Genomic DNA, 19,291 nt, shown 5'->3' on the forward strand with positions numbered 1-19,291 from the left:
CAACCATTCTATACCCTGCATGTTCACAAATGAACCACCCAGCACCAAGGTGAGTTTTAATACAACAAGGGTGATAGTTTAGGTAGGTAAAGCGAACAATGATTAGTTGGGTTATGAAACTCGCAAAATGTGATAGTTTGGATGTGTTTTTTTTTTTGACCATTAACTCTTAGTAAGATTATTTCTTATCCGAAAAGACAATAACTCCACAATAAGATGTTGTTATGCCCTTTGTCCCTTGTGACAACTGAAGGAAAATAATTCACATTAAATTGACACAAGCAGCTTGTAAGCAAGCATGTGGAACCTAATAAGCCAAGTAAAGATAAATATGGACTCGAAACTTAATTAGTTGGAAAAAAATATATGCATAATTACTCAATAAAACCTCCTACTAATCACTAGAACTAGACCTAATTTATAGAAAGTTTTTGTTTGTCAATGTCCAATAATTTAAGCCGACAGACTAATAAGGAAAATCTCAGTGCCCAACCTATACCAAGGGTTGGCTTGAAAGTCGACCTTATACTCAAAAGCACCTTTTTAGTAAGGTTGCTTGTTTCCACTCATTAAGATTCGATCTACAAAAGGAGGTGCACGAGGGATACTCAAATTGCTCTCACTATCACTAGAGAAGGTGAGGACGTCTTTCTTTCCTACCTCCAAACAGTTAGCCTAAAGCCTTAAAGGAGAAGGGGAAGAACCATTTATCTAAGTACTCGGTCTTTGTTGGTCGTTGTTCCAGTTGAGCACTCTCTAGTCTTTGTCCAATCCCATCTTAGAATCTTCCAAGATGTTATAGAATTTTCAAAATGCCTCCAAAGAGAATATGTAGCTTTTTTGTTTTATTTAGGCATGGATGAAAGGTTTTAGGGTAGCCTCCAAGTAATCCTAATGGACCCTTGGGCTTAAAACATGTGGGTGGACCATTTTGTAGAGGCCCAACCTAGCCCAACTTAAGTCATGTAATTTGACTTAAATAATTATTCCGGCTTTATTAACCCAAAATGTTCACTTGGGTCAATATGTCTTGAATTTATAACTTGTTCAAATTTTGTAACGGCTTAATCCCATAAAATTTTACATGCCTTGATATTAACAAATTGCCTTTTCAGTACTGGATTGTAACTGTTGGTATTATTTGTGTTTGTTAGATTCTTCTATATTAATATTTTGGGTATTTTGAGTTGAAACTATAACTCGAACAATTGAAAGGAGGAAATATGGCTATAAATTATGAGGGTAAGACAATTTTGGTTTCAGCGAATGAGTTTGCGTTGTCCTCTCAGTATCAACAATCCCTTAAAGAATTCACTTCAGTTACTACCCTTGTTGATCCAAGAAAAGCATATACAGTCTCCTCTTTGAACAACTGGGTAATTGATACACGTACTAGTAATTACATGACACGAAATCTTAATATATTTTCTACCTTTCGATCACAAAAAGCACCCTCTCAAGTAATGGTATGTATTAAAGCCACACTAGAACTTGAATCCTAGAGACCCTCTTTTGATTTTGTAGGATGTCCAACAGTCTATAGAAGAAAATGAATGGTTACAGAGACCATTTCCAAAAGAGGAAGTGTTATTGATCATCAACCAGTATGATGAGGACAAAGCACCAGACACTGATGACTTCACTATGGATTTCTTCAAGAAATGTTGGGATATTTTGAAAGAGGACTGAATGTTGAGTACGAAAAATTCCCATCAGAAGAGTGCGTTTGAGAAATCATTTAATTTTACACTGATTGCTTCAATCCCAAAGAAACCTGATGCAATTGAGCTAAAGACTTTAGACCTATCAGTTTGATAGGAGTAGTCTATAAAATCATCTCCAAGTTGCTAACTGAGAGAATGAAGACAGTGATAGTGAAATTGGTTGATATGAACACCAAATGCTTTTTTTAAGATGCACGCAAATAATGGATGCAGCATTGTTGGCTAATGAAATGGTTAACTACAGGGTAAGGCAGAAAGAACCTAGGAGTCTATGCAAGCTAGAAATTGAGAAAACCTATGACCATGTTAATTGGAATTTCCTTCTAAAAAAACTAAAGGACATGGGGTTTGGTAGCAAGTGGATTGGCTGGATCAATAACTGCATTTCAAGTGTGAAGTTTTCCCTCCTCATAAATGTAAACACTGAAGGATTCTTCCAATCTTAGAGAGGTCTTAGACAGGGAGATCCATATCCCTATTCCTATTCTTAATAGCCATGGAGGGGTTGAATCAGGAAGGCAGAGACTAATGGGTGGGAGATATTTAGTGCACTTGCTGGGAGAGGGAAGGAGCTGGAGATCACACACTTATTCTATGTTGATGATACTCTTATATTCTATGAGGCAAAGGAGGCAAAAATTAGACACATCAGGGCTATACTCACTAATTAGTAGAGCATTTCAAGCCTCCGTGTCAATTGGCTGAACAGTCATCTCCTCCATATCAACCAAATTGACAATTTTCTTGGGCTAGTTGAGACATTAAGTTGCTAGGTAGATATCTAAAATATCTGGAACTACCTTTGGGTGCTAAGAACAAAGAGCTGGAAGTGTGCAATGTGGTGTTGGAGAGATGAGGGCGGAAACAAGCCCGATGAAGAAGCTAGTATTTGTCCCTAGGTGGTAGGGTGACCTTCATCAAATCAGTATTAGATGGATCATTTACTTATATGATGAGTTTCCAGTCCCCAAGAACATTGAGAAGAAAATAAATAGGCTCAGGAGATCTTTTCTTTGGCAAGGAAACAAGGAAAGGGAAGGCTACAACTTGGTGAAGTGGGACACTCTCACACTTAGCAAAAACCAAGGAGGCTAGGATTGAAGGACCTAAGTCTATAAAACAGTAGCTTACTCCAAAAGTGGCTATGGACATTCTGTATAGAAAATAGAGCCTTATAGAAGATATTTATATCAGGAAAGTATGGTTTATTTAACCGTTGGACAACTGAAGTGGTGATGGGCACATTTGGGTGCAGTGTCTGGAAGACCATTAGAAGACTATTGCCACATTTCAAAAACAACATATGTATTAGTGTAAGGGATGGGAGGAAGAAAGAGTTCTTGAATGAAATATAGATAGAGGAAGACAGTTTGAGAAACCTATTACCTCTTCTATATACATTGAGTATGCAGAACAATGACACTATGGAACAAGCCTGGAGTCAAGACGGTTGGAATCTAGTATTTAGGAGAGCATTGAATGATTGTGAAAGTGAGGAGGTTGCCAAGCTATTAGGGGTTCTTAATGATTTCCTAAGTACTTCTTAAAGGTTTGATAAGCCAATATGGAAAATACACAACAAAAGTATATATTGAAATCATGCTATTGAAAGATGAACTATAATGTCCCACTAATTGAACCAACCTTAGCAGACATATTAATAGTTATCTGGACCAACCTTAACAAGTGTTATTAATGCCATTTGGCTCCAATATAAAAACACTCATGAACTTGCAAACACTATATCAAAGAAAATCTTTAGTATAAACGTTTAAAAGTCGACCTGCAGGACAAGTATAAGTTATTCAAAGGAAAGAACTGGTCACCTAATTTAAATGTGCTTCAGTCAATCAGACAGCTTGATAGAAGTTGTCATCTTGGATAAGACCCTTTTTTGCTATATGGGACTCCTCATTTCCCATCAAAAAGGTAAAATGGATAGTCTTGACTGATCTGTATTAATAAAGAAATATACATACATTTCACTAGCTGAATATCCTACATCTGAGTATCTTTACAAAGTAAAAAGGCAAATTCAGAAGAAAAATTGAACTAAAAAAAGCTAAAACACAACTTAATTACCTCGAGTTTCAAAGGAGCTGGTCATTGATTAACCACAATCATATGAGCTCTAGTAAAATCCTGTCCAAAAATATCATGAATACAAAGGTAAATAGTGGGAGAACAACAACATAGTGGGAGAAGTGATAGCTTTTTAATCTTCTAGCCCATAGATACACTCTTCTATTAGTTCAAGTTTAGTCTTATAGCCAGGCGCCAACATCCTTCATATGATGGTTAAATATCCCAACACATCATATATCATGTAGTACTGAGGATGCTTCCTATCTTTAGATACAAAACAGTGCGGATATCCAGAAGTATCAGTCCAACTACAGACAACCTCCTTTGACAATCCCACTTTGTGCATCCCTCTTCTGACGTTATCGACAGACTGCCAGTTTCCTTCCTCTGCATAATATATTTGAAAGCAGAATATGATAACCAGAAATTATCACTCCCCTATAATTCAAGCAGCTTACTGGAAACAATTTTCCCCATATCAAAGTTTCTATGCACTCTGCAGGCTGCAAGGAATGATTCCCATCTTCCCAAGACATTACCCTCAACACCCAACAGTTCAGAAAAATTATGAGCTTCATCGAACCGTCCAACTCTCCCTACATGTCAACCACACAAGGATAGCGCTCTGCTGATGGCTGAATCCCAGATTTTTCACCCATCAGCTCAAATATTTAAAGGCCTGTATCAACCAATCCGGTGTAGCTGCAAGTAGACAGGACTGCTACAAAGGTAACAACATCTGGTTCTAAAGCATTCTGCCGTAAAGAGTAGAACATGGTTACACCTAGAATATGTGGCTATCATAGCATTAAGCGAAATAACTTGTGAATCCGTGCATTTCTTTATCAGACATGCATGTAGCTGTGTAAACTCCAAATGCTGCAACTGTGAAGTTGCCCTAAGAGCAGATACAAATGTCACATCATCAGTAGTAACAGCATCCTCTGCTTCTACAGCTTAAAAGATGAGATCAACAGCTTTAAAAGGAAATTTGTTCTAAATGTACCCGCTAATCATAGAGTTCCAGATCTCAGTAATTCATTCACAAGTATTCTCAAATATTCTGGTCATCAAATCAACGCAACCAAGCTCAGCATACATAACAATGGCAGCACTAACAAAAAACAAGTCATTTACATATGCATTACCCAATTTCGCAAGCAACCCATAAATAACATCAGCAACTCTAACATCCCTTATTTCTGATACAGTAGGAAAAACATTAATAAGACTAACAGTTGGCTTAATGCCTTATCTCATCATCATAACAAAACACCTCACTGCTTCCGAAATCCTCTTCCTTTTCACATACCATGAAAAAATAGTAATCCACGCAACAACATTTCTTTGATGCATAGTTCTAAACACCCTTTAAACTAAAGCACAATCAGAACCATTATCCAATGTAAGACAAGTAGCAGAGTACATATTCTACAAAGAATTACTAACAATCCTACAAGTATGAATCCCAGAAAACAAAATGTGGCGATGCACGGCTTTACCTACAAGAATCCCTTTGGTCTCTGCGCAAGCCTTAAGAACAGAGTAATAAGTATACTGATCACATACGGATGAATCCACATGTTTCAATTTAGAATAGAATAAAATGGCTTCATGGGGCATGTTATTACAGATAAACCCAATTATTATTGTGTTCCAAAGGACAGTTGATGGTTGAGGAATTGTATCGAACAGTTGGCAGGCGAGATGGGGTTGTCCTTGTCTGCACGATTCGCTTAAACATAAGCGAATTGTTCTGGGTTTTGAGTCTGTAAGAGTGCACTCTTGGTCGGTGAGGAGTAGAGAAGAGTAATTTGGGAGATGGGTTAAGCTCAAAAATGGAGACTGAGAAAGTTGAAGGAAGAGGAAGAAGACAATGGTTTGGTCTTACAAATACTCATTCACTTCAATATTTCAATTTGTTTGTCTAGTTTTGACATTAACAAGTAATTCCTCCGTTTAAAAAGAATGACCTAGTTTGACTTTTTTATCTTTTTTTTTACACTAGTAACATTGTATTTCAGTCAGTACTTAGGTAGTACTGAAAAACCATGTTTACAAAAAGAAGAAAAGATTAAAGTCCTTCCAATGCTAAACCAGGAACTAGATGGACCCTAAACCATCTATAATTGACTCAGTCTCATTGGAGTAGACATTTGTACACCAAAAACAGAACAACAAAATACATTTAAGCTTGACTTCCTGCAGGTTGTTGTCCCTATTTTCAAAACATCTATCATTCTCTCTCTCCATATAGTCCACCATATACAAGCAGGTATTATCCTCCATCTTTCTCTGTTTGTAGCCTCAACTCCAGCCTCCTCCCAACTGAAAAGTATCATCAATCTTACTAGGCATTCTCCAGGAAATGCCACTGAGATTAAGGAAAATCTGCCACAGTTGAACAGAGAAAAAGGTGTTTTACTGTCTCTGTATCCTTACCACATAAGGAGCATCTGTTGCATAAAGATATACCTCTCTTGGCCACATTGTCCAATGTCAGAACTGCTTCATTGGCTAGCAGCCAGGTGAAGCATGCCACTTTTTGTGGCACTTTGACTCTCCAAATGTGCTTCCAAGGCCATTTGAAATCTTGATTCTCCATAAGACTTGTTTGTTTATATCCTTCCTTCACCCTGTATCTTCCTTTGTTGTGCCCATGCCACCATAAATAGTCTTCACCTGGTTGGATCCTTGGGAACTCTCCAGTAGTTTGAAAAGTTCAATCATTCTGGGACTTTTTAATCTTGTGGTTCTAAATCAAAGTTAAGTTAAACAGAGGGAGTAATTGTTTTTTAAAAGAGGAAATTAATTAGTCTATATCTATTTATGTTTATATTTATCTATATATCTATATCTATATCGATATTCTATATTACCTTAAAAGCATTAACTCCCTTTGAAGATGATGTTGATGATAAGATTTGAGATAACTAGCAAAGCGCTATTTCAAAGTTAGACAAGTGATGGAGTGTAAGAAGAGCGTAAAAAAAACTTAATCCTTGTAACAGTCACAGGAATAGGTGGCCATGGAAGTTCATATGGAAAACTAAAATCCCCTACAAGATGTCTAGTTTTACTTGGCTCCTTGCTAAGCAGACAGTTTTGACCCAAAAAAATCACATGAAAAGAAATATTCAACTGAGTCCTAGGTGCCTTCTATGTGGTGAAGAAGAAGTAGAGACTATCAACCATCACTTCCTTCACTGTAGAATAACCAACATTTTGTGGAATGTCTTTATCAAGTAGAAGGATATGAAATGGGTTATGCCTAGGAAAGTTACGCAGACTCTAAAGTTATGGAGCAATAATGCAAGCATTTCCGGACATAAAGAAAGATGGAAAATCATTCCAGCTTGCATCTGGTGGTCCGTGTGGAAAGAAAGAAATCTCAAATGCTTCTAAAACAAGAGCAATTCCATCCAGAAGATTAAGATGAACTGCTTAGTTTTGTTTCTTTTTTGGTGTAAACAGGAGTAAATGGTAGATCTAGAATCAATTAAAGATGTTTTAGGTTCCTTATAAATTTTGCTATAGGATTAAAGATCTTCCTGGTACGCTCCACAATTGTAATTAGGAATCTGTAACTTGTTGTGGCAGGTTCTGGTTTTTGTTTTGGAACAGAATACAAGTTGTTACCGTCTCAAAAAAAAAGAAGTTAAACAATAATAACCGGTTAATGAGTACAGAATGATTGTGATCTTATTATATGTATGCATACATTTTCTTTCTTTTGTTTTTGCTCACATATAGCTTGAGTCGAAAACAATAGGTTCAGTTGAACTCATAGAACCTGTGGGAGCTATACGCCTTTTACTTGTTTAAGATGGGGAAGAATGCTCATGGAGATACTCTTGCTGTTTTGTCTCCAACGTGAATTCTAATATATATTACATGAAATATATTTTACCTGTAAACTCTGCTGCTTTATTTTCAATGTGAATCTGATATGTATTACCAGAAATCTATTTGCTGAAACAACTAAAAACCACATTGGCTATTACTTTCACAAGACAGGGAGTTCACATAATATGTCAGAAGGGGGTGTTTAAACAGATGATCCTTCTAAAAGAGGGGGATTCTAACAACCTTTCTAGTTATTTCATTCTGAAAAGTGATCGTTTTAGTCCATATATACCATGTAATCGAAAGTCCTTCATGTATGAAAAAGTGATATTATAAGGGCGGTGTCGGGAGGAAAAAGGCCACTTTTTCTACACATTTCCAACACGAGGTATATATAAATGACTGAAATAGTCTAACCCCATACATTAAGGACCATATTTGATCATTTAATTGACAAATAAATCTTCAAAAAACCAAGTGCAATATCGATATTAACAACCTATATGGTTGTGAGCAACTAATATCAATATTAACAGCTTCTCCTCCCCCAAATCAGAACATCTGATCAGTGAACAGGTCATGCAGATCAAAAATACCTTCGAAGTCAACAGGAGTTCAGCCGAGGGGGCAAAGGGAGGTATAAGCAGGAGCTGCCCCTGCAGCTGCATATATAACGGACATTCCGCTATGAGCAGTTGCTGCTTTCCCAACATCAAAAATGGAACTAATATCATTGTCTTTGTCCATGGGCTCAGTGACTAATGCTCCTTTTTCACCTCTTCCTTACATGTAGGAAAATCTTTTGTTATGTCCTTTTTCACCTCTTCCTTAAATATTTGGTATTAATTGGATCGGAAAAAACTGTGGAACTCAGAAGTTGGAATTAATATTTTGTATTATATTGGTGATGCAGTTAAGACCAAATACACCTATGACATCTATGAAGATGTACTCCATCCACCTAGAAGTACAATAATATATGATATGTTCATGCACACACCAACGTGGTCATTGAGAATAAGAAATTTTGGAATTCCGATTTAGTAAAAATGTAATAAGCCGTGCAATCAATTACAAGAAATGATATAAACATCAATTCAGATTATTAATGTCGTCATCTGTACTGGAAATTGACTTGTGTTCTTGTTCTGTCCAAGAAGCACCTTCTAGTCATTCTACATGTGCTTTTAAATTCTGGTTTTGCATTTCAGGATTATACGGACTTGATGGCGTTGATATCTTCAATTAATATATTATAGTGATCCTTAATATCATCAGTCGATTTTAGCGGAAGTGTTTTTGTCATTTCCTCTAATAGATTGTTGTTATCCTCCTTGGTCGCAAAGGGTATTTCCAAAGATTTAATCCTGCTCCTTAGTTCAGAAGAAAGTAGTGCATGTCTGATCGTTGTTCATTTTCTTTTAGACATTCAAGGAAAGCTCAAAGAAAATAAACACTAATCGAATATTCTTCTTCTGGACTAAGGAAAAGAATTAAATTTTTGAGAATACTCTTATGATCAACAAGGATAACAACGGCAAAAGCACTTCCAGGGAAATCGGCTGATGATATTAAGGATTATTGTAATGTAATAATTGAAGATATCAATGTCATCAAGTCTGGATGTGTCACATTACCTAATTATCCTGAAATGCAAAACAAGAATAAATAATCTGAATTGATGTTTAAATCTTTTTTGTAGATGTAGCATGGCAAAAATGGGCTTCTTGCATAGAACAAAAACTGCTTCAGTACAATTATTGAGGACGACATAAATAATTCGAATTGATGTTTATATAATTTCTTGTATTTGATACTTACATTTTTACAAAATGGAATTTCAAATTTTCTTTTTTTTTCAATGACCACGTTGGTTTGCTTCAAAACATCACATATATTATTATATTTTTAGGTGGATAGAGTACATCTTCATATATGTCATAGATGTATTTAGTCTTCCTAAAAACTTCCGTTGTAAGTTAGCCTTCCATTAATCCTAATAGCCCCTTTGGCTTAAAACATGTGGCTCGGTCATTTTGTAGAGGCCCAACCTAGCCCAATGTAGTTGGATTTGACTTAAGTCATGCAATCTTGACATAAATAATTAATCCGGCTTTATTAACCCAAAATGTTGACTTGGTTCAATATGTCTTGAATTTATAACTTTGTTCAAATATTGTATGGACTTAATACCATAAAATTTTGCATGTCTTGACATTAACAAATTGCATTTTCAGTCCTGGATTGTATCTGTTGGTATTGTTTGTGTTTGTTGGCTTCTCCTAAATTGATATTTTGGGTATTATGATTTGGAAACTATAACTCAAACAACTGGCAAGGAGGAAATATGGCTATACATTATGAGGGTAAGACAATTTTGGTTTCAACGGATGAGTTTGCAGAGTCCTCTCAGTATCGAGAATCCCTTAAAGAATTCACTTCAGTTGCTACCCTTGTTGATTCAAGAAAAGCATTATGCGATCTCTTCTTTGAATAAATGGGTAATTGATTCAGGTGCTACAAATTACATATACGCAATCCTAATATATTTTCTACCTTTTGATAACACAAAAAAAATCAATCTACAATTATAAGTATATATATGTGTGATTCCTTTTTTGTTGAATAATTATTTATTTTGAATAATTATTTCCATAGGTCATACAGCGTATAACTGTAGCATGATTCACTAAGAAGTTTGCTTTAATTGGTGCTTTGATCATCAAGTTATGCTAGTTGTGCGGATGTTTTTTGATACTTTTCTTTAACATGCTTTGTATTTAGGAAAGTTAGTTTTTAGAGAAATGATTAGTTCTTTGAAGGGAAAACTTAAGATATTTCATGTCTTTCCCTTTAAGATTTTTTTGTCATGGTTCTATAAAGCTTTCATTTTTTATATGTTTTTCCTTGTGTTGCATATATGACGGACATTCCGCTATGAGCAGTTGGTGCTTTCCCAACATAAAAAATGGAACTAATATCATTGTCTTTGTCCATAGCCTTAGTGAAAAATGCTCCTTTTTCACCTTTCCCTTACATGTAGGAAAATCTTCTCTTATGTCCTTTTTCACCTCTTCCTTAAATATTTGGTATTAATTGGATCGGGAAAAACTGTGGAACTCAGAAGTTGGAATTAATATTTTATATTAATTTCATCGGAAAAAATTGTGGAACTCAGTAGTTGGATTTAATATTTTGTATTATATTGGTGATGCAGTGAAGACCAGATACACCTGTGGCATCTATGAAGATATACTCTATCCACCTAGAAGTATAATAATATATGAGATGTTCAGACGCACACCAACCTGCAACGTGGTCATTGAGAAGTAAGAATTTTGAAATTCCGATTTAGTAAAAATGTAATAAGTCGTGCAATCAATTACAAGAAATGATATAAACATCAATTCAGATTATTAATGTCGTCTTCAAGAAATGTATTGGAAACTGACTTGGTTCTGTCCAAGAAGCCACTTCTAAGTCATTCTACATGCGCGTTTGAACTTTGGTTTTGCATTTAAGGATAATTAGACATATACAGACTTGATGGCATTGATATCTTAATTAAGATATTATAATGATCCTTAATATCATTAGTCAATTTTCCAGGAAGTGCTTTTGTCATTTCCTCCAATAGATTGTTGTTATCCTCCTTGGTCGCAAAGTGTATTCTCAAAGGGTTTATCCTCCTCCTTAGTCCAAAAGGAAATATTGTATGTCCGATCGGTGTTCATTTTCTTTTAGATGTTCAAGGAAAGCTTAAAGAAAATGAACATTGATCAAACATGCTTCTTTTGGACTAAGGAGAAGAAATAAATCTTTGAGTATACTCTTACGGTCAACAAGGATAACAAGAAGTCATCAAGTGTGGATGTGTCACATTACCTAATTATCCTCAAATGCAAAACCAAAATAAATAATCTGAATTGATGTTTAAATCTTTTTTGTAGACGGGCTTCTTGGACAGAACAGAATCACGGGTCACAGGTTAGTTTCAGCACACTTCTAATTAATGTTTATATAATTTCTTGTATTTGATTGCACATATTTCATTTTTACAAAATGGGATTTCAAAAGTTCTTATTTCTTAATGACCACGTTGGTGTGCTTCTAAACATCTCATATATTATTAAATTTCTTCCTAAAAACTTCTGTTGTAAGTTAGCCTTCCATTAATCCTAATAGCCCCTTGGGCTTAAAACATGTGGCTACGGCATTTTGTAGAGGCCCAACCTAGCCCAATGTAGTTGGATTTGACTTAAGTCATGCAATCTTGACATAAATAATTAATCCGGCTTTATTAACCCAAAATGTTGACTTGGTTCAATATGTCTTCAATTTATAACTTTGTTCAAATTTTGTGTGGACTTAATACCATAAAATTTTGTATGTCTTGATATTAACAAATTGCATTTTCAGTCCTGGAATGTATCTGTTGGTATTGTTTGTGTTTGTTGGCTTCTCCTAAATTGATATTGTGGGTATTATGATTTGGAAACTATAACTCAAACAACTGGCAAGGAGGAAATATGGCTATACATTATGAGGGTAAGACAATTTTGGTTTCAACGGATGAGTTTGCAGAGTCCTCTCAGTATCGAGAATCCCTTAAAGAATTCACTTCAGTTGCTACCCTTGTTGATTCAAGAAAAGCATTATGCAATCTCTTCTTTGAATAAGGGTAATTGATCCAGGTGCTATAAATTACATATACGCAATCCTAATATATTTTCTACCTTTTGATAATACAAAAAAAATCAATCTACAATTATAAGTATATATGTGTGTGATTCCTTTTTTGTTGAATAATTATTTCCATAGGTCATACAACTTATAACTGTAGAGTGATTCACTAAGAAATTTGCTCTGATTGGTGCTTTGTGAACATCAAGTTTTGCTAGTTGTCCGGATGTTTTTTGAAACTTTTCTTTAACATGCTTTATATTTAGGAAAGTTAGTTTTTAGAGAAATAATTAGTTGTTTGAAGGGAAAAAGTAAGATCTTTCCTGTCTTTCCCTTTAAGATTTTTTGTCATGGTTCTATAAAGCTTTCTTTTTTTATATGCTTTTCGTTTTGTTGAGGGTTAGTCGGTCAGAGAAGTCAGAAATGACATCTCTACCTCCCAAGGTAGGGTAAGGTCTATAGACACTCTACCCTCCCCATATATCATTGTGGGATTTCACTAGATATGATTTTGTTGTTGGTTCAATCTTTCCTTTCTCGGATATACTTTATATGTTTTTCTTTGAGTCAAGCGTGTATCAGAAATAGCCACTCTACCTCTGAAAGTAAGGTAAGGTCTACATACACTACTCACTTGTGGGATTACACTTGGTATGTTGTTGTGCGTTGGTACTGTAAATCTTCCATTCAAATGATTACTTATTTGTTATTTCATGATGTATAAAGTTAAAGACGACAGAAGAGAATGTGCACTCAATCAAGATGGTAGATTTATATATTTGTTCTTGGTGTAGATTCTGAAAAAAATGCAAAGTGACACTGACCTACTTAAATATCAAGAGATTCATCTTAGTTCTATCTTCAAAGAGAAAAAATGTGTCACGTTTTTAAGGACTCTTCTTCAACATGGTTTCCGTTGTTTAAAGTTAATGTGTAGAGATTTAAGTTTCTCAAAAAGAAAAAACAAGAATTTTTATAGTTTTACTTTTGATTTGTTGTCCAGGATATATTTTGTCTTAGCACATTCCCTAGTTTTAAGTGCTTAAATTATGTTACAATTAAATCTGGGGTTTTCCTTTTCTTTTTATAACATATGTTGGATTGACAAGATTTCTTTCCCGTTAAGTGGTTCAAGGCAAAAGATATTTTTTTTTGCATTACTCTAAGAACAAAAATATATACTCAATGATATAATTTTATCTTGAGACAATAGTTTTCTTCTTTGTACTTTCTTTCTTATTATAAAACAATCTATCCGACAGAAAAGGTAAAGAGAGCAAATGCTTTAATAATATGCATTATATCTCTAGGGACTTATGTGTTAGTATTCCACATGTATTTCATATTTGTCTCTTTTAACTAGTCACTTATTATTTTTCTTAGTATCCATAGCTGATTTAAGAGAATGTGTCTTGCCGCGATTGTTTCTGATTTCCAAGTGTCGGGGGCTACAAAAAATCTTATTTTCGATGCCTAATATTTCTTATAGTTTTTGGTCATATATTGACACTTATCCACTTTCTGAATCCTCTTGAAAAGCTTACCTTTTTCATGTTTGAGCTTTCCTTGTAGATCCTAAAGAAAATGAATATTGATTAAACATGCAAAAACTCCTCCTAGACTAAGGAGGAGGATAAAATCTTTGAGAATACTCTTGCGATCAACAAGGATAACAACAATCTATTGGAGGAAATGGCAAAAGCACTTCCTGGGAAATCGACTGATGATTATAATGTATTAATTGAAGATATATAGAGTCTAAATATGTCACATTACTTAATTATCTTGAAATGCAAAACGAAAATTAATTGAATTGATGTTTATATCATTTTTTTTAATGTAGAACGGCAAAGGGGGCTTCTTGGATAGAATAGGAACATAAATTAGTGTCAATACAGTTCTTGAGGATGACATTATTAATTTGAATTGATGTTTATATTATTTCTTGTATTTGATTGCACGACTTCCATTTTTACTAATATAGAATTTCAAAAATTCTTATTCCTTAATAACCACGTTGGTGTGTTGCTAAACATCGCATATATTATTATATTTCTAAGTGGATAGAGTACATCTTCATATATTATTATATTTCTAGGTGGATAGAGTACATATTCATATATGTCATAGATATATTTGGTCTTCATAAAAGATTCAGTTCTAGAGATACTTTTGAGTAACCTGTTGCTAAGACAAGCGGTGCTTACACGTATTTCCTCTAATTGAATATCCCCTTTCATGTCGGCAATACATCATCATTGAAATAGACTAGGGCGAAAACATGTTGTTCGGGACAATGAATGTTCTAGTATGCTTATCCCTCCTTTAGTGATTTAGATCTGGTTTCTTTTTGGTGTTGTCGCGATTTGATGAGTTTTGCTCAATATTGAATTAATACTGTTTTGTGGATGCATGTTCTTGATGTCAAATAAATTTGGTATTTGACTATCGACTACAATTATTTTGTTGGGTGAATTGTTCGCTAATTTGTTGGAATCAAATATTATTGATGACCTTCTGAAGCTAGGCTATTCTTAAGTTTTTTATCGAGGTGAACCGGTTAAGGGAGACAATTTCAAATCTAATGATGTGAAAGAAGTATGTAATAGAACAAATAAATGAAATTTGGCTTCTACATTGCATTAACATGATCATGATATAAGATGTACGCATGCCTGCGCTGGGCTTGTACAATCTTCATTGGACCAATCATGCCTAACCTATACCAAGGGTTAGCTTGAAAGTCGGCCTTACTCAACAAGCACCTTTCTTAGTGAGGTTGCTTGTTTCCACTCATTAAGATTCTATCTACAAAAGGAGGTGCACGAGGGACACTCAAATTGCTCTCACTGACACTAGAGAAGGTGAGGACATCTTTCTTTACTACCTCCATACAGTTCGCCTTTAGGAGAAGGGGAGGAATAGTAATCTAAGTATTGGTCTTTGTTGGTCGTTGTTCCAATTGATCACTCTCTTGTCTTTGTCCAATTTCATCATAGAATCTTCCAATATGTTAAAGAATTTTCAATATGCCTCCAAAGAGAATATGTAGCCTTTTTATTTTATAGAGGCATGGATGAAGGATTTAGGGTAGCCTCCAAGTAATCAATGGACCCTTGGGCTTAAAACATGTGGGTGGACCATTATGTAGAGGCCTAACCTAGCCCAATGTAGTGGGATTTGACTTAAGTCATGCAATCTTGACTTAAATAATTAATCCGACTTTATTAACCCAAAATGTTGACTTCGTCTTGCATTTATAAGTTCCTTCAAATTTTGCATTTCTTGATATTAACAAATTGTCTTTTTAGTACTGGATTGTGTCTGTTGGTATTGTTTGTGTTTGTTAGCTTCACCTATATTGATATTTTGGGTATTTCGAGTTGGAAACTAGAACTCAAACAATTGGAAAGGAGGAAATATGGCTATAAATTATTAGGGTAAGACAATTATGGCTTCAGCGAATGAGTTTGTGTAGTCCTCTTAGTACCAAGAATCCCTTTAAGAATCACTTGAGTTACTACCCTTGTTGATTCAAGAAAAGCATATGCAGTCTCCTCTTTGAACAACTAGGTGATAGATACAGATACTAAAAATTACATGACATGTATCCTAATATATTTTCTACCATTCGGTCACACAAAGCACCCTCTCAAGTAATGGTAGTTGATGGCTTAACACATAACATTGTGGGATTTGGAACCATTAAAGCTACCTCCTCTATTGCCATGTCATCTGTATTAAATGCCAGACTCTACTCAAAACTTGAATCCTAGAGACCTTCTTTTGATATTGTAGGATGTCCAGCAGTCTTTAGAAAAAAATGAATGGTTGCAACTCTATATGTATATTTACTCAATAAAACCTCTTACTAATCACTAGAACTAGACCTAGTTTAAAGAAAGTTTTTGTTTGTCAATGTCCAATAATTTAAGCCCACGGCCTAATAAGGAAATTTCAGAGATTATCTTATCGATATAATATTTTGTAGATTCAGAACTATTTTCACAAATGAAAAACTCCACTTATGCCAGTTCCATTGATATTCACATACTATAATTAGCTGAACCGATCTTAGCAGACATACTAATAGTAATCTGGATCAATCTTAACAAGTGTTATTAATGCCATTTGGCACCAAAATAAGAATACTCACGAACTTGCAAACACTATATCAAAGAATATCCTCAATACAATAGTTTAAAAGTCGACCTGCAGGACAAGTATAAGTTATTAAAAGGAAAGAACTGGTCACCTAATTTAAATGTGCAATCAGAGAGCTTGATAGAAGTTGTCATCTTGGATAAGACCCTTCTTTTGCTATCTGGGACTCCTCGTTTCCCACCAAAAAGTTAAAATGGATATTCTTGACTGATCTGTATTAATAAAGAAATATACTTACATTTCACTAACTGACTATACTACATCTGACTATCTTTACAAACTAAAAAAAACATAATTCATAAGAAAAAACTAAACTAAAAAAGCTAAAACACAACTTAATTACCTCGAGTTTCAAAGGCAGCTGGTCATTGACAAACTTCAATCAAATGAACTCTAGCAAAATCATGTCCAAAAATATCATGAATACAAAGGTACATAGTGAGAGAACAACAACATAGTGGGAGAACTAATAGCTTATAGCCAGCATCCTTCATATTGATGGTTTAATATCCCAACATATCATATATTAGTTCAAGTACTGAGGATGCTTCTTATCTTTAAATACAAAACAGTGTGGATATCCAGAAGTATCAATCCAACTACACCAACCTCCTTTGACAATCCCATTTCGCGCATTCTTCTTCTGACGTTATCTACACACTGACAGTTTCCTTCCTCTGCATATATATTTGAAAGCAGAACATGATAACCAGAAATTCCGTCATTCCCCTCTAATTCAAGCAGCTTACTGGAAACAATTTTCCCCAATTCAAAATTTATATGCACTCTGCAGGCAGCAAGGAGTGATCCCCATTTTCCTAAGACATTATCTACAACACTCAACAGTTCAGAAAAATTATGAGCTTCATCCAACCATCAAACTCTCCCTAAAATATCAACCACACACGCATAGTGTTCTGCTGATGGCTGAATCCCGTATTCTTCACCCATCATCTCAAATATTTAAAGCCTGTATCAACCAATCCGGTGTAGCTGCAAGTTTACAGGACTGCTACAAAGGTAACAGCATCTGGTTCTAAACCATGCTGCCGCAAAGAGTAGAACAGTGTTAGAGCTTTCCTACCCATCCCATGAAGACCATATCCCAAACTCATAATCAATTATTCCTGATTTTGATTACATGTCTACCATAGCAGAAACAAGTTAAGCACTGTTTTCAAACAAATTGCGAATTGCAAACAATATAGCTGCTTGCCTATTGCTATACTTCCTGATTGGCTGCATAGAGGATTGATGCTAACGTCACAGCATTTGGCTTCAAATTCTTCTCTAGCATCTCCTTGAAGACAACAAAGGATTGTTTAATTAATCCATTTTGAGTGTTTCCAGTAATCATAGCATCCCACGTGGCTTGATCTTTATCATTTGTGAAGTTCGACTGGAATATAGCTTGTGCTTCCCTAATCATATTACATTTGGCATACATGTCTATTGTGCCTCAGAAGATAAGCATGGGTCTGTTAACCAATTTCCTTGTCCCTAAGATTTGATAGCGCAGAAAGCAGGATGCAATTGTTATATCATCAATTGCAACCCCAAGATTTTGCATCTCATATGCAAGCATGAAAGCCTCTTTATCCAGTCCGTTCTGTACCAAATCAGCAACTCTAACATCCCCTATTTCTGATACAGCAGGAAAAACATTAATAAACCTAACAACAATTGGCTTAATACCTAATCTCATCATCATAACAAAACACCTCACTGCTTTCGAAAACCTCTTCCTTTTCACATACCATCAAAAAATAGTAATCCACGCAACAACATTTCTTTCATGCATAGTTCTAAACACCCTTTAAACTAAACCACAATCAGAACCATTATCCAATGTAAGACAAGTAGCAGAGTACATATTCAACAAAGAATTACCAACAATCCTACTAGTATGAATCCCAGAACGCAGAATGTGGCAATGCACAGCTTTACCTACAAGAATCCGTTTGGTATCCGCGCAAGCCTTGAGAACAGAGGAATAAGTATGAACCCACATGTTTCAATCGAGCATTGAATGAAATGGCTTCATGGGGCATGTCATTACAGATAAACCCAATTATTGTTGTGTTCCAAAGGAGAGTTGATGGTTGAGGAATTGTATCGAACAGTTGGCGGGCGAGATGGGGTTGGCCTTGTCTGCTCGATTGCTTAAACGAAAGCGAATTGTTCTGGGTTTTTGAGTCTGTAAGAGTGCATTCATGGTCGATGAGGGGGTAGAGAAGAGTAATTTGGGAGATGGGTTAAGCACAAAAATGGAGACTGAGAAAGTTAGAAAATTGAGGAGGAGGTGACAATTGTCTTCAAATTAAAATTGGTGAAAAAATAAAGGTTTGATTAAAGTTAAATTCTTTTATACTTAGTGATTAAGTTAAATTGGGATCTAAAATATAATATTTAAAATTTTTAAATTTTTAAAGTATTTAAAATAAATTCAATTTCTCATTGTATTTCTTTTTCTTTTATATTGTTGCGACAAGTTAGGGATCGTCTCTTCATCTTTGTTTGTCTTCTTAGTTTGTCGTCTGTCATTTTCGTCTTTGTTTGTCGTCTTCTTCGTCATTCCCGTCATCTACAAAAAAGGTAACTCTCTTTTTCTTTTTTTTCATTGTTAGGGTTTTAAGAGTGTAAAGGTTGAAAGATTGATTGGATTGTTTTTGTTTATGATTCTTTTTGTTATTTTTGTCCAAATTATCACTTGCATTGCTGAAAAGATTTCTGAAGTTTATTGAGAATTCTCTATCTGAAAATGTTTGTGATGCTGAATCTTAGTTTAG

General features: G+C 34.9%; 2 pseudogenes; both read right to left on the reverse strand.

The window, feature by feature from the left end:
* Nucleotides 1-3,555: 3,555 nt before the first annotated feature.
* On the reverse strand, nt 3,556-5,022 carry LOC107003621 (annotated as a pseudogene).
* An 11,208-nt stretch (nt 5,023-16,230) lies between these two features.
* On the reverse strand, nt 16,231-18,805 carry LOC107003622 (annotated as a pseudogene).
* Nucleotides 18,806-19,291: the final 486 nt, after the last annotated feature.

Source organism: Solanum pennellii, chromosome 11 (genome assembly GCF_001406875.1).
Source record: "Solanum pennellii chromosome 11, SPENNV200".
NCBI lineage: Eukaryota > Viridiplantae > Streptophyta > Magnoliopsida > Solanales > Solanaceae > Solanum > Solanum pennellii.